The following is a 25,865-nucleotide window of genomic DNA, read 5'->3' on the forward strand; positions in this document are numbered from 1 at the left end:
CAAGGTATGGCAAAACCAATACAGTATTGTAAAATAAAATAAAGTAAAAATAAAAATTAAAAAAAAAAGTTAAGTGGAAATGCTAGAAATTTTAAAAATTCATCTAAATTTATCTAACTCAGAGATAATGAATACCTTTGGCAGATTTATGAGAACAGTGATCACAGTTAAGTGAATACACACTGTTGCATGAAGATGCAACAATGGAAATTAACCAAAATAAAAAACAGATGAAAGAGAGGGAAATAGACCTGAAGAACTCTAAGACAAAAACAAATGATCTGACGCATAAGAAAGTAGAGTTCCAGGAGAATAGAGAGAAAAATGAGCCAGAAGAGATATTTGAAAAAATAACAACTATGAATTTTCCAAAATTAATAGAAGACATCAATGATACAAAAACCTCAGAGAATCCAAAATGTAGAATAAACACACACACACCCCCATAATCAAATCAAAGATCATGAGGAAATATTAAAATAAGCCAGAAAAGAAAAAATGTTACACAAATATGAATAAATGTAAAAACTAAGAATCCTTGTCAGAAACCATGCAAGTCAGAAGACAATAGAGTGATATTTTAAAGTGTTTAAAGAAAACAAAAATAATGTATATATCCAATTAGGAAAAAATCTGTAAAAATTAGGGAAAGATAAAATACTTTTGACAAGTAAAATCTGAGATAATCCATTGCAAGTAGATTTGTAATACAAAAAATAAATGAAAGATTTCTAGGCAAAAGAATGATGATACCATTTGAAATAGTTGAATAAACGCAAATGAATAACGCTGTAAATTACTTAAAAGAATTAATTTCTGATCTTTTTCAGTTTTAAATACTTTGCTATGTGCAGATACACTGCTAACCATTCATTCAATTCAGTTCAGTCGCTCAGTCATGTTCGACTCTTTGCGACCCCATGAATCGCAGCACACCAGGCCTCCCTGTCCATCACCAACTCCCGGAGTTCACTGACTCACATCCATCGAGTCAGCGATGCCATCCAGCCATCTCATCCTCTGTCATCCCCTTCTCCTCCTGCCCCCAATCCCTCCCAGCATCAAAGTCTTTTCCAATGAGTCAACTCTTCGCATGAGGTGGCCAAAATACTGGAGTTTCGGCTTTAGCATCATTCCTTCCAAAGAAATCCCAGGGTTGATCTCCTTCAGAATGGACTGGTTGGATCTCCTTGCAGTCCAAGGGACTCTCAAGAGTCTTCTCCAACACCATACTTCAAAAGCATCAATTCTTCAGCACTCAGCCTTCTTCACAGTCCAACTCTCACATCCATATATGACTACTGGGAAAACCATAGCCTTGACTAGACGGACCTTTGTTGGCAAAGTAATGTCTCTGCTTTTGAATATGCTATCTAGGTTGGTCATAACTTTTCTTTCAAGGAGTAAGCATCTTTTAATTTCATGGCTGCAGTCACCATCTGCAGTAATTTTGGAGCCCCCAAAAATCAAGTCTGACACTGTTTCCACTGTTTCCCCATCTACTTCCTATGAAGTGATGGGACTGGATGCCATGATCTTCATTTTCTGAATGTTGAGCTTTAAGCCAACTTTTTCACTCTCCTCTTTCACTTTCATCAAGAGGCTTTTTAGTTTCTCTTCACTTTCTGCCATAAGGGTGGTATCATCTGCATGGGGTTTATAATATATTTAGAAGGAAAATGCATGGGAAATTGATCCAATGGATTGAATGAAGGAAACACAACTATATTCATACCATATATAACATACAGTAACATAGACAAAGTACAATAAAAAAAATAACAGTGCAATTAAAAAAAATAGTAGGCATAGAAACTTGAAAGGGGGAAATAGAACTATCTTTATTTAAAGATGATATACTACCTATATAAAAAAAGAACGGTAATAAGAAACAAGGTGAATACACAAAAAGTAAAAGCGTATCTATATACAAGTTATGATCAGTTTATAACGTAAATTTTAAAATGCCATTTACAGCAACGTCAAATATCTGAAATAGTTAAGGATAACAAAATACATGCAAAACTTTTACACCAAAAACTGAAAAATCTTGATGAGAGAAATTAAAGAAGATATAAGGAGATTAAGAGAGATACTATATTCCTGGGTTGGAAGATATGTTTACATGTGAATTCTTCCTAAGTATATCTATGGATTCAAAGGGGTATGAATCAAAATCCTGTGTAACTGTTTTTGAAGAAATACTTAAAAAAGGTAAAACAATTTTGAAAGGGGGCAAATTTTGAGCACACACACTAGTTGATCTCAAAACTAGACATGAAGTTATAACAATCAAGCAAATGCTATAGATTATATACATTCATCAATAGAAAAAGAAAGTTTCCAAATAGACCAACATGTGTATAGTCAATTGATTTTGACAAAGATATCAAAATAATTCAGTGGAGGAAGTGCAGTCTTTCCAAACAAGCTGTGCTGAACAATTAGACCACCATGCAAAAATAAAAATAAAATAAACATCAACTTTATCTTTACCATATAAAAAACTATTTGAAATGGATCATATACTTTACTCATGAATGATAAAAGAAATATTTCTGTAAGTTGAACTTAATAAAATTTGAAACTTCTAATCCTTGAAAGACCACTGTTAAGAAAATGCAAGCATAGGACACTTAATAGGAAAAAAAAAATAGTTTCAAAACATGTATCTACCTATTAAATAACTTTGATCTAAAATAAAAATATTTACCACAATAAGAAGTAAACAAACAATACAATTTTTAAAACAGGTAAAATATCTCAGCAGATATTTCACCAACGAAAAAACTGTTAATAGCTGATAACATACGAAAAGATAATTAAAACGATTTTACTCATTAAGAAAATGCCCATTGAAACCACAATGATACCACTACACAGCTTCTAAAATGGCTTAAAAAAACAAACAAACAAACAAACAAAAAACAGGTGATACAAAAAGTTTACGAAGATGCATTACAACCTGGAACATGCATACATTTTTGGCAGGAATGCAAAATGTAACACACTGGAGAAGAGTTTGGCAGTTCCTTCTAAAGTTAAATACAGGTTCTTCTTTCCAGCCCCCACACACCCCCCTCCCCCCACATCTGCCATGTTTTCAGGCCCGGTTAGCCTTGGTATATCCCCGTAAGGAAATGGCCGGGGAGTTTCAGGAAACCCAGGCGCCGTTGCCTCAAGGGAGCCCAGGCTGACGAGGCAGGGCAGCGGGTTAAACCGGAGCAGTTCCGCGCGGGGTGGGGAGGCCATGGCGTCCGGCAGTAACTAGCTGTCTGGCGTGAATGTCTAGCTCTGGATGCTCTCCGTGCCTCTGAGATCCCATTTCATGCCGGAAGTCCGGCATTTCCATTCCTTAATGGGCAAGAATTTCCGCTCCTACCTGCTAGATCTTCGAAACACTAGTACTCATTTCAAGGGTGTGCGCATGGGCCTCACTAATACCCTGCTGGATGGCTATGAGACAGCCCGCTATGGGACAGCAGTCTTTGGCCTGAGTGAGTACCTGCGCTATCAGGAGGCCCTGAGTGAGCTGGCCACAGTGGTCAAAGCACGAAGTGGGACCTCTCAGCGACAACACCAGTCAGCAGCAAAGACCTAACCCAGTCTCCTGAAGCCTCCCCAACAACCATCCAGGTGACATACCTCCCCTCCAGTCAGAAGAGTAAACGTGCCAAGCACTTCCTTGAATTGAAGAGCTTTAAGGACAACTATAACACACTGGAGAGTATGCTGTGATGGAGCTGAAGGCCTCTCACTGTTGATGGAGCCAGACAGACTGCAGTGTGCTTGCCGGGTGGCCTCACTCAGGTCATCTGGGTCAGCCCAGCTCTGGATCAGCTGAAGCCCTGGTTGTGTTCAGAGCTCTTAAGATTTCATGCCTAGAGGATCATTCTCCCACTCTCTCTTCTAGCCAGTTTCAGAACATCAGCTAAGACTTTATTTTCCCTTGGTATCATTTCTCTCTGGAGTTGAATTAGATGTTTTTCTTACTATTTCTGTCAAAGCTTCCTTAAAAATCCTCACTTGGTTTTTTGATCATGGTTCGTCTGTCCTTTTCAAGACTATAAATTATCCCAAGAGTGAAAAATATTAATAATAAAGTTAAATATAAGATCTCTCAATCTAAGTCCTAGATATTTACCAAGAAAGCTAAAAACACAGGTCCATGCAAAAACTTCTACACAAATGCTTATAGTAGATTTACTCATAATATTCAAAATCTATGGAGAAGCCAAACATCCATTAACAGGTAAATATATAGACAAAAAGCCCATGGCACATCCATGCTCTAAGATTCTCAGCAATGAGATAAATGAACAATACACAGAACCAAACTACTGATTATGCAACAATATGGGTCAATCTTAAAAACAGTTTTGTGATAGATGACAGATACAAAACATCTAAGTACTATGAGATTCTACTTGTGTGACATTTTATAAAAGCCAAACCTACTACATAGGTGTTGAAATCAGATAAGTGGTTTCCATGAGAAAAACAATAGAATGGGAAAGACTAGAGATCTCATCAAGAACATTAGAGATACCAAGGGAACATTTCATGCAAAGATGGGCACACTAAAGGACAGAAATAGTATGGACCTAACGGAAGCAGAAGATATTCAGAAGAGGTGGCAAGAATACACAGAAGAATTGTACAAAAAAGATCTTCACGACCCAGACAATCATGATCATGTGATCACTCACCTAGTGCCAGACATCCTGGAATGTGAAGTTAAGTGGGCCTTGGGAAGCATCACTATGAACAAAGCTAGTGGAGGTGATAGAGTTCCAGTTGAGCTATTTCAAATCCTAAAAGATGATGCTGTGAAAGTGCTGCATTCAATATCCCAGCAAATTTGGAAAACTCAGCAGTGCCCACAGGACTGGAAAAGGCCAATTTTCATTCTAATCCCAAAGAAAGGCAATGTCAAAGAATGTTCAAACTACTGCACAATTGCACTCATCTCACACACTAAAAAAGTAATGCTCAAAATTTTCCAAGTCAGGCTTCAACAGTACATGAACCATGAACTTCAAGATGTTAAGCTAGATTTAGAAAAGGCAGAGGAACCAGAGATCAAATTGCCAATATCCCTTGGATCATCGAAAAAGCAAGACAGTTCCAGAAAAACATCTATTTCTGCTTTATTGATTAAGCCAAAGCCTTTGACTGTGTGGATCACAATAAACTGTGGAAAATTATTAAAGAGATGGGCATACCAGACCACCTGAATTGCCTCCTGAGAAATTTGTATGCAGGTCAAGACAGTTAGAACTGGACATGGAACAACAGACTGGTTTCAAATCAGGAAAGGAGTACATCAAGGTTGTATATCATCACCCTACTTATTTAACTTATATACAGATTGTATCATGAGAAACTCTGGGCTGGATGAAGCACAAGTTGGAATCAAGACTGCCAGGAGAAATATCAATAACCTCAGATATGCAGATGACAATGCCCTCATGGCAGAAAGCAAAGAAGAAATAAAGAGCCTCTTGATGAGAGGGAAAGAGGAGAGTGAAAAATTTGTCTTAAAACTCAACATTCAGAAAACTAAGATCATGGCATCTGGGCCCATCACGTCATGGGAAATAGATGGAGAAACAATGGAAACAGTGACTGACTATTTTCTTGGGCTCCAAAATCACTGCAGATGGTGACTGCAGCCATGAAATTAAAAGACGCTTGCTCCTTGGAAGAAAAGCTATGACCAACCTAGACAGCAAGTTAAAAAGCAGAGACATTACTTGCCAACAAATGTCCATCTAGTTTGGTTTTTTGAGTAGTCATGTATGGATGTGAAAGTCGGACTATAAAGAAAGCTGAGTGCCAAAGAATTGATGCTTTTGAACTGTGGTGTTGGAGAAGACTCTTGAGAGTCCTTTGGACTGCAAGGAGATCCAATCTGTCCATCCTAAAGAAAATCAGTCCTGAATATTCATTGGAAGGACTGATGCTGAAGCTGAAACTCTAATACTTTGGCCACCTGATGTGAAAAACTGACTCACTAGAAAAGACCCTGATGCTGGGAAAGATTGAAGGTAGGAGGAGAAGGAGATGACAGAGCATGAGATGGTTGGATGGCATCACCAACTCCATGGGCATGAGTTTGAGTAGGCTCCGGGAGCTGGTGATGGACAGGGTGGCCTGGAATGCTGCAGTCCATGGGGTTGCAAAGAGTTGAACACAACTCAGGGACTGAACTGAACTGATGAGCTGGAGCTGAAGGAGTCATTCAACTTTGCCTGTTTTTGAACTTTATATGAATGCAGTCATATAGCACATCTCTTTTTAGGTCTGGCTTCTTTTTGTCAGTATTACACTTGTGATCTTCATCCATATTTCTGTATAGTGCTATCATTTGCTTATTCTTATTTTTGTAAAATTCTGTGCATAACTATGTCCTGATTTACTTCTCAAATTACTGCTAGTATCACATTTGTATTTCAGAATGACAACACATTGCCTAGTTGGCCATTTTTTTTTAATTGGATACTTAAAATTCTTATTTTTAAATTCTTATTTAAGTCTTAGTTAAGGCCTACAAAATCAAAATGGGATTTTCCTTACCAAGTCACCTCCTAAACAGACATTAAAACTAAGCATGCATCTATACCATGTATTGACTTTTTAACTGAAAAATCCTCTTTATCATGTGTTCAGTTTGGGTTTACCCCCCAAATATTATCACCTCTGATTCACCACTACCTATCCACTCCTAAGTTTCCCCCTACCAATGGAATTTCTTTTTTTCTTAATGGAGCTTCTAATTTAGAGCTGAAGATACCATCATCCTTTCCATTTATAACTCAATAATTTCCAAACACTTGTCTCTTAGATATGATAGTCTTGGCCCTTTCCTCAGACATCATCAAGATATACCCTGAAAGAAAATGAAAAGGGAGTGTTGGCCCTCCTTTCACACACAATTTAGCTGGTAAGTGATTCTGCCTCAAACAATGACCCCAGTAAACCAGAGTACCTGAGATATAAGGCAAAACCTGTGATTGCATTACCTTCAATTACTGAAGTAGATGAAGTCACAGGTATGTGAGTTAATTTTAAATGAAGAAGTTCTGGCAGGAATGTGTTTCTGAGTCTCAGAAACCTGCACGCATCAAGGTAATAAGGTTAGGTTTAAACTTGATTGAGTATTGAGTTTTTGCATTTTATTGTTGCAGTGAAAATCATGTCATGAATACTCCATTTATGCCTCCATATAAGGATCTTCCTAATTAATCTGTTATTCAAAAGCCACCAGTATTATATTAGTAACTGCATTATTTCATGACATTGACTAAAGCCCAGAAGCAGGTTCCTATGGCCTAATTAATTTTTTTTAAGCCTTTTACTCAGTGGGATGCTGCCTACCTGGATCTTTGAATGAAAGGATATTAATGAAGCTGCAATGCAGTTGATTATATTGAAAGTGATGAAGAATTTATTAGGAAGACAGCCATCACGGGCTGTGCAGTATATGAGGCATAAAACTGCTAAAAGTAATGACAGAGTGTAGTTTAGGCAAGTAATGGGCAGCAGAACTACAAAAGGAGAGCTTGGAGATATATTATTTAGCAATAAAGTTCCCATAAAAATTGAAATATGAGGTGGAAAGATTAACATGGTCATACAAGTCATCTTTAATGTTCATAGCCAGTTCTGGCTTTTAGAAAGAGTAAACTAAATTTATGCCTGTGACAACATGTAAGTCAAAACCCTTATTTATACATTTCATGCAAATGATTGCAGACCTTTGGTTTGCCATTACCAAAGTAATGTTTAGTAGCATTTAAATTTATTACATAGATGTCGGATCAGGAGCTGTATTTCTACCTGTCAAAAGATGAATGTTTGTAAGTCATATCATCAATAAATAGACTGCAATTCACAGATCCCTGCACTGCTAGCTCCAAATCCATGAACGAAACTTTTATATTTTGTTTTTCCACTTTAAACTGAATATAGATGTGTTCTCATTTATCCCATAATGATATTCTAGCATTATTGACACAAACCTTTGCTCTTCTGGTACAGTTGCTTCCACATAGGGGACACAGAGTACTTTAATTAAGAGCAAGGACTTGGACTTTTGATGGAAATAGACTTAAATGAAAACCTTGATAGCCAGTTACTAGATGGGTGACCTTAGTCAAATGATTTTATAACTCTGGTCTCATTTTTCTCATCTATAAGAGGGACATAATGATACCAATCTTGTGGAATTATTGTAATAATTCAATAAAGTATGTAAAGTGTATCTGGCCTATGGTAACTGACTCAATTATTATCATCATAATTATCATTATCAATACATTCTGGGTGCTTCCATAATAGACAGTGGCATCAAAAGTCTTGGAGGAGAGGCAAAACACACTGTATTCTTCAGATATTCTCATCTCAACTTTACTTCTCAAGTTAAAGGTCTGAAGGTTAATTTGTATCTAATGAAGTATGTAATTAAATTGACAGCCATTTGGATTTCACACAAATTTCTTATGAAAATTTTTGTCTTTTATGATTTCTTAGACGTAGGTATAAAATTGGGGCTCCAGAATAAAACCAAAGGGAATTTTAAGGGGAAAAAATCATAAATATTTACAAAATATTTTATTCTGAGTCTGAAGCCTTTTCTATTTAATGTCTATCATGTTAGAGAATGGCAATAAGATTTCCATTTGAAACACAGTAGTAATAGAGGCCTTAAAAAGAAAACACCATCTGAGTAAAGGCCTGATAAAAGTGAATATATAAGCCATATGAAATTCAGAGGAAAGATTTTAGGTAAAGGGAATAGCCAATGAAATTCCTATAAAATGGAAACAGGAGCAGAGTAAAGGAGGGCATGGTCAGTGGAAGTAAGTAGTTCATTATAGTTGTAGGCAATAAAGTGTGCACCATCAACAGAAAGTCTTAAACCAATAATGAAATTGATATTTTTTTATTATCACCATGTGCTGACAAGTGTAAACAATATCAGTGAAAAAAAAAAACTGCTCCCTAAAAAAAAAAAAAAACAAACAAACAAACACATATTTACTGCTCTAATATCTAAATAACTGCTGAGGTTTCTATTGAACTCAATGGATTGCTGCCACTAGCCCATGTTTGAAAACATACCAAGAAAGAACAGCACAAGAATGTCTGGATCAGACTGAATGGGAACAGGAGCTGTAGATGGCTGGGTCTAGCATGGTTGGAATATGTCAGGCTTTGCAAGCTCTGTTTGGACTTGAGCTTTGCTTCTACAAGATGGAAAGCCATTGTATGAGTTAGAGCAGAGGATTTTCAAGATTTCACTCAGGTTTTCAGCACACTGATTGCAGATTAAAAAGAGACTTCAGGCAGGCAACATGTTAATTATGGAAGAGAAAACTAAACTAGATGGTTATTGTTTTTACTACCTCCTATTTATCCCATTGGTGAAGGATGAATCCCATACTCTAAATAATACAAATGGTTGAAGACGCAACATTCAACCCTGGACCAATGAGATTGACAGCAGTTTATTAGTCAAACATATAATCTGGTAGAGCAGAACCCACACACCACACATGGCTGCATGAGAGTTACACTTGGAATCAGCAGGGGCTATAGGAGGCAGGCTTTACAGTACCGAGAATGACGTGTGCCACCTACCATTCACATCTTGAGGATGTGATTGGTTTGTCTGAATAATTTTGCAAGCTAGCAGAGGAGCAAAATATTATTAGGTTCAGATCCAGATGGGGTACCCCTGGTCTGGTTAATAGGGGAACTACCTGGGTGTGGTGTCTTTTCCACTGTCTTTGGGGCATACTAGCAAAAGCAGAGGAACTCACAGGTAAGCCTTTGGGGTCCCTGTGGGACTCAAAGATGTCAAGTAATACAGTGATAGCTTGAGAGAGAAGTATAAGTGGTGAGATTAGTGAGAAAAAAAATTGATACTGACTATATTTTGGAGGTAAAACCAATAAAAATTGTGGAGGAACTGAATGTGGAATGTGAAAGAGTCAAATATAACCCAAAGGTGTTTGACTCTAGCAAATGAAAATACAGTTTCAATTACTGAGAAGAAAAACTATAAGAGTAGCAGCTTATGGTATTATATTTCCATACAATTGGATACGATATAAATGTAAAAACACAAACTTTTTATGTGTGTGTGTGCATGCTAAGTCGCTTCATTTGTGTCCGACTCTTTGCAACCCTATGTACTGTAGTCCACCAGGCTCCTCTGTCCATGGACTTCTCTAGGCAAGAATACCAGAGTGGGTCGCCATGCCCTCTTTCAGGGGATCTTCCTGCCCAGGAATCAAACCTGAGTCTCCTACAGTTCCTGCATTGCAGGTAGATTCTTTAACACTAGGCCACCTGGGAAGCCCAAACTTTTTATGTACTTATAAGGAAATATCTCAAAATATAGCAAGTGAAAACACAAAGTATATAATACCCAATAAAATATTTAGGATTTGTGTTTAAAAGGGGAGATAAAAAATAGATACTTGCATTGGCATATATGCACATTTTAAAAATTTATATAAAGTCTGTAGGAAGTAAAAAAACAAGTAAAACAAGAGTTACCTGTTAGAGGGATAGGATAGAAATTAATTGGGCAGTGACAGGGAACAAAAGAGAAATATATTCACTATAGTTTTAAATGTCTGATGTGTGTACAATGTGAGTGCATTTTTTTTAGTTAAAAATAAGTGCTTAAAAAGAAATAGGCAGAAATTCTGTTTTGAAAATATGTATAGCTGACAGGTCCTGAAACAGTATCTCCATATATATACTCTGTCTCTTGAAGACATAATAATAAAATAAAAAGAAGAAAGTAAGAAGATAGCGGAGGAGAATAAGAAAAGCAATAATAATCATCATAATAGCAATAATTACAACAAAACAATAACATAGTAAAACAAGCTTAACCATAACCTCCAATCACCATTTATTGTCACAGATATTTATGAGTGATATCCTGTACTAGTGCCATGACACATATATTATTTTCCTGTGTGATCACTAAAGTCACTGCTCAATTAACTTAATGGTCAGTTAATTATTAAAGAGATTTCTTTAAATTTCCCAACTTTTGCCAAAGGTCTCTCTATGTGTATGGGCATACCTTTACCTCTTAGGCAGACACTTTCTAACTCCAACTTAGACTTCACTTTTGCTTTGGAAACATTCCCAGGTCAGTTAAAAGGAGAGCTTCTGGGGCTTTTCCCAGGCATGAACACAGCCTTTGAGCACACAGCCTGATGCATGATCTTCTAATATTCCAGAATAAGCTGAAGTTTTTCAAGGCCTCTAGCTGTTAGGTGACTGTTGACCAAAACCATGCACTTTGGCCAGATCCGCTTGCCTGTGTTGTCTCACAACAGGAGGTCCCCACAAGGAACATGGTGCTACCACTGAAAACTAACTTGGACAATTCAGCAGGGGCCAAAAGAGAGAGGAGATAACCAATCTTGATTCCAGATCAATTCATGCAGGAATCCATTCTGGTTGGGTGCCACCAGGAATGACCTTGAGTTAGACTCCGGGCCAAGCATGATAATTAGCCAGAGACAACCGAAAACTAACCCAATTAACAGAAAACCTGAGGTTGAGCCACATGGCAGAGCATTCTCCTGGATTCCCTTACCCTACTGCTGTCTACCAGGGTATCCGTTTCCAACAAAGTCTCTTATTTTGTCAACCTATGTGTTTCCTTGGACAAGCCATTTCCATAGATTAGGTAAGATCCCATTCAGGCTCTGGAAGGGATTCCCCCTTCCAATAACATACTGACATCTTTTTCTTGAGTTTTTCTTACAAGTTTTTTGGTAAACTTATTACCAGCCAATAATGTTACTTCAGATAGATTAAAATTAAACAATCATCACTCATTTTCCTTGAAAATTGCCTTGTGGATTGACTGCTCATATAAGGTAAAGACTCTGTCAGAGTAAATCAAGAAAGGAGAACAGCTTTTCAGAGACCCGCCAGATAAATCAGATATAATAATCCACATGTGGGGAGATTTGGGGATACTTCAACTGATTGTGCTCCCTCCAGTTGCTGTTAGATTGGTGGCTTTCACAGCTATATTGCTGTGAGGCTGTTCTGCTAAGACTACCATAGAGTTAAGGGAAGGCACATGGAGTTAAGACAAGTTGCTAAGCTAAGTTGCTTCAGTCGTGTCCGACTCTGTGCAACTCCATGGACTGCAGCCCACCAGGCTCCCCCATCCCTGGGATTCTCCAGGCAAGAACACTGGAGTGGGTCACCATTTCCTTCTCCAATGCGTGAAAGTGAAGGTGCTCAGTCGTATCCAAATCTTAGCAACCCCATGGACTGCAACCTACCACGATCCTCCGTCCATGGGATTTGCCAGGCAAGAGTACTGGAGTGGAGTGTCATTGCCTTCTCTGTAAGACAAGTTAAAACCCTAAAGTCTTGTTCGTATCAAGATTCAACCGTTTTTCTTGAATAATAACTTCCTAGATGGTTGCAAAACATTGGTTGATTTTCAGAATTCTGAAAATACTAATTTTGATAGTTTTTGCCAGTGTTCTCATTACTTCTGTGGAGGAATAGATATTTGGAGGCCCGTATTCTGTCATTCCAGAAGTCAAATGTTACCTGCTTTATTTTTTCAAAGCAGTTATCTGTTCAGTGGGCTTCCTAAATGGCTCAGTGGCAAATAAAACTCGCTTGAAATGCAGCAGATGCAAGAGACATAAATTGGATCTCTGGGTTGGGAAGATCCTCTAGAGGAGGAAATGTCAACCCACTCCAATACTCTTGCCTGGGATATACCATGGACAGAGTAGTTCGGCTGGCTACACTTCATAGTCTGACACTGTTTCTACTGTTTCCCCATCTATTTCCCATGAAGTGATGGGACCAGATGCCATGATCCTCATTTGCTGAATGTTGAGCTTTAAGCCAACTTTTTCACTCTCCTCTTTCACTTTCATCAACAGGCTTTTTAGTTCCTCTTCACTTTCTGCCATGAGGATGGCGTCATCTGCATATCTGAGGTTATTGAAATTTCTCCTAGCAATCTTGATTCCAGCTTGTGTTTCCTCCAACCCAGTGTTTCTCATGATGTACTCTGCATATAAGTTAAATAAGCAAGGTGACAATATACAGCCTTGACATACTCCTTTTCCTATTTGGAACCAGTCTGTTGTTCCATGTCCAGTACTAACTGTTGCTTCCTGACCTGCATACAGATTTCTCAAGAGGCAGGTTAAGGTGGTCTGGTATTTCCATCTCTCAGAATTTTCCACAGTTTATTGTGATCCACACAGTCAAAGGCTTTGGCATAGTCAATAAAGCAGAAATAGATGTTTTTCTGGAACTCTCTTGCTTTGTCCATGATCCAGCGGATGTTGGCAATTTGATCTCTGGTTCCTCTGCCTTTTCTAAAACCAGCTTGAACATCAGGGAGTTCGCGGTTCATGTATTGCTGAAGCCTGGCTTGCAGAATCTTGAACATTACTTTACTAGCATGTGAGATGAGCGCAATTGTGCGGTAGTTTGAGCATTCTTTTGCATTGCCTTTCTGTGGAATTGGAATGAAATCTGACCTTTTCCAGTCCTGTGGCCACTGCTGAGTTTTCCAAATTTGCTGGCATATTGAGTGCAGCACTTTCACAACATCATCTTTCAGGATTTGAAATAGCTCAACTGGAATTCCATCACCTCCACTAGCTTTGTTCGTAGCGATGCTTTCTAAAGCCCACTTGACTTCACATACCAAGATGTCTGGCTCTAGATTAGTGATCACATCATCATGATTATCTTGGTCGTGAAGATCTTTTTTGTACAGTTCTTCTGTGTATTTTTGCCACCTCTTCTTAATCTCTTCTGCTTCTGTTAGGTCCATACCATTTCTGTCCTTTAGTGCACCCATCTTTGCATGAAATGTTCCCTTGGTATATCTAATTTTCCTGAAGAGATCTCTAGTCTTTCCCATTCTGTTCTTTTCCTCTATTTTTTTGCATTGATCGCTGAAGAAGGCATTCTTATCTCTTCTTGCTATTCTTTGGAACTCTGCATTCAGATGCTTATATCTTTCCTTTTCTCCTTTGCTTTTCACCTCTCTTCTCTTCACAGCTATTTGTAAGGCCTCCCCAGACAGCCATTTTGCTTTCTTGCATTTCTTTTCCATGGGGATGGTCTTGATCCCTGTCTCCTGTACAATGTCACGAACCTCATTCCATAGTTCATCAGGCACTCTATCTATCAGATCTAGACCCTTAAATCTATTTCTCACTTCCACTGTCTAATCATAAGGGATTTGATTTAGGTCATACCTGAATGGTCTAGCGGTTTTCCCTACTTTCTTCAATTTAAGTCTGAATTTGGTAATAAGGAGTTCATGATCTGAGCCACAGTCAGCTCCTGGTCTTGTTTCTGTTGACTGTATAGAGCGCCTCCATCTTTGGCTGCAAAGAATATAATCAATCTGATTTCGGTCAGACTTTATTTTTGGGGGGCTCCAAAATCACTGCAGATGGCAATTGCAGCCATGAAATTAGAAGATGCTTACTCCTTGGAAGAAAAGTTATGACCAATCTAGATAGTATATTCAAAAGCAGAGACATTATTTTTCCGACTAAGGTCCGTCTAGTCAAGGCTATGGTTTTTCCTGTGGTCATGTATGGATGTGAGAGTTGGACTGTGAAGAAGGCTGAGTGCCAAAGAATTGATGCTTTTGAACTGTGGTGTTGGAGAAGACTCTTGAGAGTCCCTTGGACTGCAAGGAGATCCAACCAGTCCATTCTGAAGGAGATCAGCCCTGGGATTTCTTTGGAAGAAATGATGCTAAAGCTGAAACTCCAGTACTTTGGCCACCTGATGTGAAGAGTTGACTCATTGGAAAAGACTCTGATGCTGGGAGGGATTGGGGGCAGGAGGAGAAGGGGACGACAGAGGATGAGATGGTTGGATGGCATCACTGACTCAATGGCCGTGAGTCTGAGTGAACTCCGGGAGATGCTGATGGACAGGGAGGCCTGGCGTGCTACGATTCATGGGGTCGCAAAGAGTCGGACACGACTGAGCGATTGAACTGAACTGAACAGTTCATAGGGTTGCAGAGTCAGATACAATTAAGTGACAGCACATCAAGTGATTTTTCAAGTGAAGTGAAATTATTGTTTATTTGTTTTTGTCGATAATCAACTTCCAATTAGAATTCAAGCTATAGGAAAAGGGGCACTGTCTTGTTTATTCTCTTGTTACTAATTGTGAAATATCTGAGATTTTTTCCTTTCTGCTATTTAACAAGTTAACCTGTCACAGTTTTGTGGAGGGTTACAGAAGACACAGATTCCTGGTTCAAAGACACTGAACTCTGTTACTCACTGCACAGAAAGAAGCATAAGCTCATGTTCTTATCAATTCCACTTGCCTCTGAAATTCCACAGGAACAATGCAGTGTGGGCAGTGTAGATGATGTATATATGGTAAATTTGCATCTCAGATGAGGAACTTCAAGACTAATTTAAGTCTTCTACAATAGGATGCCAGCAAATCTGCCCTTTGCCCCAGAGAGAAACTTTACTTTGATTATACAACAAACCTTCCTTCTGTTCTAGAGGGAAGCACTATCTATCTTCCAAGGCTATTTGCTATACAAACATTCTTGAAGAGATAATCCAGAACAAAATCTCTCAGTGCCTCCACTGGTAAGACATGCGGAAACACAAGACTCATGGAGAATTATCTTCCAATATCATCCCAGGTCTAAATTAGTATCTAACATTATAGACATGTAATAAAGTGCTGAATAAAGCTTCCAGAAATTTCTACTTTGATCAATAGTATATTCTAATTCCACAGATACATATATATAAATCCATATATATTAATAATTGAAATCTTATATATAAGGCCAGTTTTGAATAAGAATTGCCTTAGTTTGGGCTACTATAACAAAGTACCATAGATTAAGTGCTTCATAAAAAACAGAAATTTATTTCTTACAGCTCTGGAGGCTGGAAGCCCAACACAAGTACCAGCATAATTGGATTCCTGATGAGAACCCTTACCAGTTTGCAGACAGCCTACTTCTCTCTGTGCCCTCACAAGGCAAAAAGATATTTAGCTAGCTCTCTGAACTTTTCTTAGTTCAGTTCATCACTCAGTCATGTCCAACGCTTTGTGACCCCATGGACTGCAGCATGCCAGGCCTCCCTGTCCATCAACAACTCCCGGAGTTTACTCAAACTCATGTCCATGGAGTCAATGATGTCATCCAGACATCTAATCCTCTGTAGTCCCCTTCTCCTCCCACCTTCAGTCTTTCCAGCATCAAGGTCTTTTCAAATGGGTCAGCTCTTCGCATCAGGTAGCCAAAGTATTGAAGGTTCAGCTTTGGCATCAGTCCTTCCAATGAATATTCAGGACTGACTTCCTTTAGGATGGACAGGTTGGATCTCCTTGCAGTCCAAGGGACTCTCAAGAGTCTTCTCCAATACCACAGTTCAAAAGCATCAATTCTTTGGCACTCAGCTTTCTTTATAGTCCAACTCTCACATCCATACATGACTACTGGAAAAACAGCTTTGACTAGATGGATCTTTGTTGGCAAAGTAATGTCTCTGCCTTTTAATTTGCTGTCTGGGTTAGTCATAGCTTTTCTTCCAAGGAGCAAGCGTCTTTTAATTTCATGGCTGCAGTCACCATCTGCAGTGATTTTGGAGCCCAAGAAAATAAAGTCTGACACTGTTTCTGCCGTTTCCCCGTCTGTTTGCCATGAAGTGATGGGCCCAGATGCCATGATCTTAGTTTTCTGAATGCTGAGTTTTAAGCCAACTTTTTTACTCTCCTCTTTCCCTTTCATCAAGAGGCTCTTTATTTCTTCTTTGCTTTCTGCCATAAGGGTGTTGTCATCTGCATATCTGAGGTTATTGATATTTCTCCCACAATCTTGATTACAGCTTGTGCTTCATCCAGTCCAGCATTTCTCAAGATGTACTCTGCATGTAAGTTAAATAAACAGGGTGACAACACTCAGCCTTGACGTACTCTTTTTCTATTTGGAACCAGTCTGTTGTTCCATGTCCAGTTCTAGCTTGATTCTTGACCTGCATACAGAGTTCTCAGAAGGCAGATCAGGTGGTCTGATAGTCCCATCTCTTGAAGAATTTTCCACAGTTTATTGTGATCCACACAGTCAAAGGTTTTGGCTTAATCAATAAAGCAGAAATAAATGTTTTTCTGCAACTCTCTTGCTTTTTCAATGATACAACGGATGTTGGCAATTTGATCTCTGGTTCCTCTGTCTTTTCTAAATCTAGCTTGAACATCTGGAAGTTCATGATTCATGTACTGTTGAAGAGTGACTTGGAAAATTTTGAGCATTACTTTTCTAGTGTGTGAGATGAGTGCAATTGTGCGGTAGTTTGAGCATTCTTTGGCATTGCCTTTCTTTGGGATTGGATTGAAAACTGACCTTTTCCAGTCCTGTGGGCACTGCTGAGTTTTTCAAATTTGTTGGCATATTGAGTGCAGCACTTTCACAGCATCATCTTTTAGGATTTGAAATAGCTCAACTGGAATTCCATCACCCTCTACTAGTTTTGTTCATAGTGATGCTTCCTAAGGCCCACTTAGGAAGTCTGGCTCTAGGTAAGTGATCACACCATCATGATTATCTGGGTCGTGAAGACCCTTTCTGTATAGTTCTTCTGTGTATTCTTTCCACCTCTTCTTAGTATCTTCTGCTTCTGTTAGGCCAGTACCATTTCTGTCCTTTATTGAGCCCATCTTTGCATGAGATGTTCCCTTGGTATCTCTAATTTTCTTGACGAGATCTCTAGTCTTTCCCATTCTATTGTTTTCCTTTATTTCTTTGCACTGATCACTGAGGAAGGCTTTCTTATCTCTCCTTGCTAGTCTTTGAAACTCTTCATTTAAATGGGTATATCTTTTCTTTTCTCCTTTTTCTTTAGCTTCTCTTCTTTTTACAGATGGTTGTAAGTCCTCCTCAGACAACCATTTTGTCTTTTTGCATTTCTTTTTCTTGGGATGGTATTGATCCTTGCCTCCTGTACAATGTCACAAATTTCCATCCATAGTTCTTCAGGCACTCTTTCTATCAGATGTAATCCCTAAAATTTATTTCTGACTTCCACTGTAAAATCATAAGGGTTTTGATTTAGGTCATACCTGAATGGCCTAGTGATTTTCACTACTTTCTTTAATTTAAGTCTGAATTTGGCAATAAGGGGTTTATGATCTGAGCCACAGTCAGCTCCCAGTCTTTTTTTGCTGACTGTGTAGAGCTTCTCCATTTTTGGTTGCAAAGATTTTAGTATTGACCATCTGGTGATGTCCATGTTTCTTATAAGGGCACTAATTCCGTTCATAAGGGTTCCATCCCTGTGATCTAATTACCCCTCCCCCAAACCCCACCTCCAAATATATTGAGGATTAGATTTCAGCATATGAATTTGGTTGGGTGGGGACATAAGCATTATAATAAATATTTGCAGTTTTTTACTATTCTGGCTGTAATAGAAAAGCAAATGTAAATTTGCAGATTTCTGTTGGCTTCTTCATTTGTAAACAGAATTGAGAAATCTACCTGTTGACCTCTTGTAGGAGTTCAGTCTTCTCTCCTATTCCTTTCTAGCCTTATTCTGTAAAGGAAGAACTACTATGTTTAATCACAAGAATATTTAGTTAAATCATACAGCTTAGGTCTTAGTATGCCTGTATTTTGCAGATCCCAACTTCTAGAAAAGTGGTGAAGGAAGGAAGCCTGGAATACACGTTTTTGTGGGCAAATGGGTAAATATAAAAAACTCACTTGCTGCCTCTTTCTCTCTCTCTGTTTCTGTTTGTCTTCATTAGATCTCTGTCTTTCCCTGTCTCATTTCCCCTACCCATATATACACATAAACATAAAAATGCACATACTACTTTTCCATTGTGCTTTTTTCATGTTTAGCCCATATATCAGTCCAGTCACGTTCACTGGCATTCTTTCCTGGGACTTTGAGCCAAGCTCCTACATTAAGTGTAAAATCTCCCTTGGCCTTGCTTTGTCCTTTGAAAGGAATAGCTAATTAAGAACAGAATCTGATTTTTAGAAACTTCAGTTCTGTGCAATACCAGCATGTACTAGATTTTTCAAGTATAACAACTACAGAAGAGACTGCATTTCATTCTGCAGCAGTAATTTTTTTCTTGTCCCTCATGATTTTTTAAACAAATAGAAAATGCTGTAAAAGTTATCTGCATAATTTAATCACATACCAAGCATAGCAGTGTCCTTTTTCTGTCTTCATAGTTTTATCTTTGCGAATATTGTGCCAGTCTCAGTTAAAAATTACTTTGTATATCTGTATTATACTGCCTTTCCTGGGTATGTGTAAAATTCACATAATTTCAGTTGATGTTTATTTTGTTCTATCATTGAAATGAATTCCTTTTGTGATATTCTGAGAAATATGCTTAATTTGTGAACCATTTATATGTCTCTAGTACAGTTAGCTGTTCTGATGCTTAAATAGTTTGTCTCACTTAGTACATTTTTATCATAAATGTTTAAATTACTTTAACTCTTATTGGGATTGCTTTTTTTTTGTTTTGAATGGGTTTTCCTGCTCAGTATTGCACTCCAGGCCAGTTCTAACCTCATTGCTATTACTTCTTCACAATTGCACATAGTTTCCATATTTAACATAAGCCAATTATCTGTCACATATATTCATATGTTTATAGTTAATTTTAAATTAGCTACTTCTTGTCTTAAAAGGGATAATTACTTTCAGTACTCAAGTTGTCAAAATAATCATTGCATTATATGACAATATTTCTAATATTTCATAGCTCTATTCTTCCTGCTTTTGACCTTTTGTCCAACCATAAATATACTTCAGACTCCTTAACCAAATTTTAAATTATAAGAAAGTGTTAATGATAAAATAAATAATTAAAAACAAAGGGGGAAGAAAAGAGATTTTGCACTGACTCTTCTCTTGTGGAATTTTTTTTCTGTTCTTCTGAAGAAAATTAGAATATTCTAACTAGTCATGCTTGCCTTTACTTATAAAAGCTTTTTTTGCACATAATAGAGGAATAGTATCTATTCTTTGCTTTTGCTAAGATCAAGAATATTATGGGGCCTTCCCAAGTAGCACAGTGGTAAAGAATCCACCTGCCAATGAAGAAGGCAACAAGTGATGCAGGTTCAATTCCTGGGTCAGGAAGATTCCCTGGAGTAGGCAATGGCCACCTTCTCCAGTATTCTTATCTGAAAAATTCCTGGGTCAGAGGGGCCTAGTCAGTAGGATCACAAAGAGTTGAATACAACTGAGCAGCTGAGCACACACACAGAGCTGCTGTTGCTATTCAGTTACTCAGTCGTGTCCAACTCTTTGTGACCCCATGGACTACAGCACAGCAGACTCCCCTGTCTTTCATTACCTCCCAGAGTTTGCTCAAACTCATATCCATTGAGTCAGTGATGCCATTCAACCATCTCATCCCCTGTTCACGAGAAGAATAATATTTGGTAATTCTGAATATAATTTCTGATTTCATTAATAATAACCCAATACTACCACAGTCAAAATATTGATAGTCCTCAAAAATTTTAACTATAATATTAAATAATTATAAATAATACAGTAATAATTAATAATAGGCCTTAAAAATATTAAAGAGAAAATTGCTTTATTAGCCAAACCAGGTGTTGTACTGCATTTACTTTATAACATTTTCAGTAACTTCCCATAAATTCTACACTTGATCTTAGCCAAAAGGCCAAGAAGTGATCCTATAAATTCTATATGATAACTCTTTCCATTTTTCAGGTGAAGAAATTGAGACTCAGACTATGACAGTTGTGGTAGCTAAACCAGAAATTAAACCCAAGCCTTTCAATTTCCAGAGCATATGCTCTTTCAATACACCATGCCACAAATTTCAGTCTCAATGTGGGCCAAAGTCAAAAGAACACTTGAACAATTGTTTTTTGATGTCAAAGTGTGTTTTGATCGTGTGTGTGTGTGTGTGTGTGTGTGTATTTAAAGTACATGTCAGTTTTCCTTTTCTGTTCAATTGCAGTTGTCTTTTTCACTTTTAAAAGTTGCCAAAGATAGCAGAGGTGGAAAACACTGGGAAGGGGACATTGTTCTAAAGTTTCCTCAAATAAAAGCATTATTTGTAGCTTGTGGATAGTGTTTTTGGTGACAGACACTGCGCCTTTTTATTATGCATGGAGTGCTGCTTTTTCTTTGTCTTACCTTCTTTTGCATTTCATCCATACCTAAAAGTAGGATAAAGTGGGCAGGGCCCACTCCCATGACTCTTTCCACCTTTACCCAAACCAGTAGATGCTGCAATTTCTTTTCAAAATATGTTATCAGGTGAGAGATACAGTTTAACTTTCCAGATCAAAAGCATGCTAAAAACAGGCAATCTTCGGGGTGTTTTTACTGAGCATTCAAACCCTTGGAGTTTTTCTGCCACATGCTTTGTGTCTTTCTCCACATTTCCTTGCATTTCAAATTTTCCTCCTAGATCTTTTATAGTTTGTAATCTGTCCCAGGAGCAGATTTAAATGACAGATCTTGTGGAATATTTTTTTCAAAGATCTAAAGAGGAAAAGAAGGAATACTTTCCAAAGGAAAAAGGTATTTACTTGGAAAGAGAAATTCTCCAATGGACGTATCCACCATGAGTCAGTCCACTTTTTACTATACCTTCAGCTCCACTGGGTAGGCTTACCAGCCACCTTAACTGGTGAAGGGAGATTTCGGGAAAAAGCAAAGGAGCAGAGGAGGATGATCTTAAGTTAGAGAAGAAAAAGAAGAAACTTCATGAAAGTAGTGTGGCCTTCCTGTTAAGTATGCAGAGACCCTAACCCAGTAGACATAATACAGATGTTAACAATGGGGACCTTAGGTGCAGCAGCCCTCAGGCACCAAAGTCTCTAGTAGGCAAAATACTCAAAAAGAGAACCTTCTCTTTTGAGAAAAAAAATCTTCTTTTAAAAATGCACTCTCCCCAGAATAAAATATGATTGAAAACATGATAATCTGATTAAGCCTCTAAGTATGGTAGAAGTACATGAAGTTTCCTAAAATGCTGAGTTTATTCTCATGCCCATCCAAGGTGAATCTGGCAGAGGAAAAGTGGTGCTGGTTATAGCCACTTCATTAATTATATTCAGAATGTAAAAACAACCCAAGTCCTTCCAGAATCCTGAGACTATCTGTAGATAAAATAATTTGAAGCAAAATGCCAACAGTTTTTAGAAAGTCCAGGGAAATAAAGTTTGACATCAGATTTTCCAACTATAATTAAAAGTATAATTTTAGAGTAAGTAAAATGAGTCAAAACTGTGGTCTCAAAATTTTAGAATGTTCCTAAATTCTTGAAGTGATTTGTCTTAGAATGCCAAGAAAAGTCCTTTCTCAGAATACAAATGCTAAAATGGAAATGTGGGATCTTTGTTAAAAACACACTATATTAATAAAGCACATGATAATATGAATTTTAAAGTGTTCAAATAAACCTTAAGATCTTTCACTATACATATGCATGCTGCTGCTACTGCTGCTAAATCGCTTCAGTCATGTCCAACTCTGTGAGACCCCATAGACGGCAGCCCACCAGACTCCCCCGTCCCAGGGATTCTCAGGCAACAACATTGGAGTGGGTTGCCATTTCCTTCTCCAATGCATGAAAGTGAAAAGTGAAAGTGAAGTCGCTCAGTTGTTTCTGACTCTTAGCGACCTCATGGACTGCAGCCTACCAGGCTCCTCCGTCCATGGGATTTTCCAGGCAAGAGTACTGGAGAGGGGTGCAATTGCCTCTCCAATAGATACGCATAGTCCCCTTTATAACAAGAGCATTTTGCAGATGATTACCTATGGTTGTGAAAACAGTGTATTTCAGAGATATGGCTTGAATTTGTTAGTTATGACATTACTTCCAAGAGAGGAAGATCATAGTACTTCTCCCAGAAACTGTCTTCAATTCCTCCAGGTCCGTTTTATAAGGAAAAAGCTTAAAGAAAATGTCCACTATCAGAACCATTGTTTGGCTGACTTTTTTCACACCTTCCTGACAAAATTCACGAGGTCATGAATATCACAAGCATCATTATGCTTCTGTTCAAGGTGTAATCTCTGACTCACAATCATTGTGTGTGCATGCTTGCTCGGTCACGTCCAACTCTGTGAAACCCCATGGACTATAGTTCTCCAGGCTTCTCTGTCCATGGGACTTTTCCAGGAAAGAATGCTGGAGTGGGTTGTCATTTCCTCCTCCAAGGTATCTTGCCAACTCAGTGGTAGAACCTACATCTCCTGCATCTCCTGCAATGGCAGGCAGATTCTTTACCGCTGAGCCACCTGCAAAGCCATCACTGTTTAGGTTCTATATACTCCAATGTACATAAAAGTCTGCCTGAGTCTGGTTGGGCTGTTATAGTGAAATACTATAGCCTGAATGTTTATTTTCTCACAGTGCTGGAGGATGGAAGTCCAAGGTCAAGGTATCGTCAGGATTGGTTTCTGGCGAGAACAGTCTTCCTGGCTTACTGATGGCAGTCTTCTTACCACGTCTTCACATGGTCTTTCCTCTGTGAGCAGAGGGAGAAAGATCTCTGGAATCCATTCCTCTCTTTATAAGGATACCATCAGTGCCTGTTGGAGTATTACCCCACCCTTGAGATTTCTTCTAACTTCAATTACCTCCCTAAAAGAATTACCTTCTGTCCCCGACAGTAAAATTAAGGGTTAGGGCTTCAACATACAATTTTGGAAGAGGGGGCACAAGTCAGTTTATAGCAACACCTTAAGATAGTTTTCTCTGACTTTCAGTCTCTCATTAATACTGTCCCCTTTGTCTAGGAATTATTCAAATGTCCTTAGTTAAGTTTTTTAATATCCTTCCATTATACTCTCCGTTTGCTCTCTTTACTTCCTACATGGCATTTCTTGTAAGTGAAGTCACCTTTCCTCGTGTTGTATTGATTACTCTCCCTCCTATAACACAGCATCTTCTCCCATGACTCTCCTGAAATGGTTCCATTTTTGTTGAAGAAAGTTTAGTCATCAAATCAGATGATTTCAGTTCCCATAGGCATTTCCTTTTTGGAAACAACTGACTCCATTAAATGGTTCTTCCTTTAAAACTACTTTCCTTAATATCTTAGAGCAAGTTTATGACTTCTATTGGCATACCGCCTAGCTTCTTTTTGATCATTCTTTTTTTCCACTTGTTTCTCTACTCATTCCTTGACTCTAGACAGTACATAAAGGTAGCCTTCTTCTCATCTCCTAAATACTCTCTCACTCCAGCAGCTTGTTTGCCATTTAATGTTATCTGTTTTTTCAACTGCCGGGCACCTTCCTCGTGTTCCCAGAATCTTTCGCTCTTTCTTTCATCATTTCAGCCTTCACTGTGCTCTTTCAGCTCTCACAAGAGATCTATTTCACACAGGATTCTCAGTGGAAAATACCAGTAAGTTATTTCTCTGCTCAGTAAGCGCTTAGAGATCACGTAGTCTTGAACCATCTTGCAGCCACGTCTTCTGGAATATTTGGCCTTCAATGTCACCGTAGCAGAGTACCAAACAAAAGAGACAATGGCTCCCAATGATCTAAGCTCAGAAGTGACACCCTTTATTCTGCTAATTTGCCACTGGCCACAACTATTCAAAGAACAACAGTCTAACGACAGAGAAGGATGAAAAAATTTCGCTAAGCACATAGGATAGTTGATAAACCCTATCTCGAGTTGACACCATCTCTCATCAAACTCTTATTTCACAGAGAAAACACAGACCATAAAGCAAAAACACCCCTAACTTTTTCTCTTTATGTACAAGGATAATTTATCTGCATAGTTTATAAATACCTATTTTCACTTCCTCAGTGTCTTCCACTTATTTTCCCATCTCATCAGTATCACTAAGATTTTCCTCTTTAACAACATTATTTTGACATAAAAATATGTGAAAACTGAGACCCCTCCCCATTAAAAAACTGCTCTTTCTTGATGCCTAATAAATCTCTAGCTGCCTTATCTCTCTCCCTAATTTCACCATCAGTTCAGTTCAGTTCAGTTCATTCGCTCAGTCATGTCTGACTCTTTGCAACCCCATGAATCACAACACGCCAGGCCTCCCTGTCCATCACCAACTCCTGGAGTTCACTCAGACTCACCTCCATCGAGTCAGTGATGCCATCCAGCCATCTCATCCTCTGTCGTCCCCTTCTCCTCCTGACCCCAATCCCTCCCAGCATCACAGTCTTTTCCAATGAGTCAGCTCTTCGCATGAGGTGGCCAAAGTACTAGAGTTTCAGCTTTAGCATCATTCCCTCCAAAGAACTCCCAGGGCTGATCTCCTTCAGAATGGACTGGTTGGATCTCCTTGCAGTCCAAGGGACTCTCAAGAGGCTTCTCCAACACCACAATTCAAAGGCATCAATTCTTCGACGCTCAGCCTTCTTCACAGTCCAACTCTCACATCCATAAATGACCACAGGAAAAACCATAGCCTTGACTAGATGGACCTTAGTCAGCAAAGTAATGTCTCTGCTTTTGAATATACTATCTAGGTTGATCATAACTTTTCTTCCAAGGAGTAAGCGTCTTTTAATTTCATGGCTGCAGTCACCATCTGCAGTGATTTTGGAGCCCAAAAAAATCAAGCCTGACACTGTTTCCACTGTTTCCCCATCTATTTCCCATGAAGTGATGGGACCAGATGCCATGATCTTCGTTTTCTGAATGTTGAGTTTTAAGCCAACTTTTTCACTCTCCTCTTTCACTTTCATCAAGAGGCTTTTTAGTTCCTCTTCACTTTCTGTCATAAGGGTGGTGTCATCTGCATATCTGAGGTTATTGAGATT

The 25,865-nt window shown here is 38.4% G+C and overlaps 1 pseudogene; it reads left to right on the plus strand.

The window, feature by feature from the left end:
* Nucleotides 1–203: 203 nt before the first annotated feature.
* LOC138445867 (protein C1orf43 homolog pseudogene) lies at nucleotides 204–3,895 on the plus strand (annotated as a pseudogene).
* The last annotated feature ends 21,970 nt before the right edge of the window (nucleotides 3,896–25,865 follow it).

Source organism: Ovis canadensis, chromosome 9, assembly GCF_042477335.2.
Source record: "Ovis canadensis isolate MfBH-ARS-UI-01 breed Bighorn chromosome 9, ARS-UI_OviCan_v2, whole genome shotgun sequence".
In the NCBI taxonomy this organism is placed as follows: Eukaryota; Metazoa; Chordata; class Mammalia; order Artiodactyla; family Bovidae; genus Ovis; species Ovis canadensis.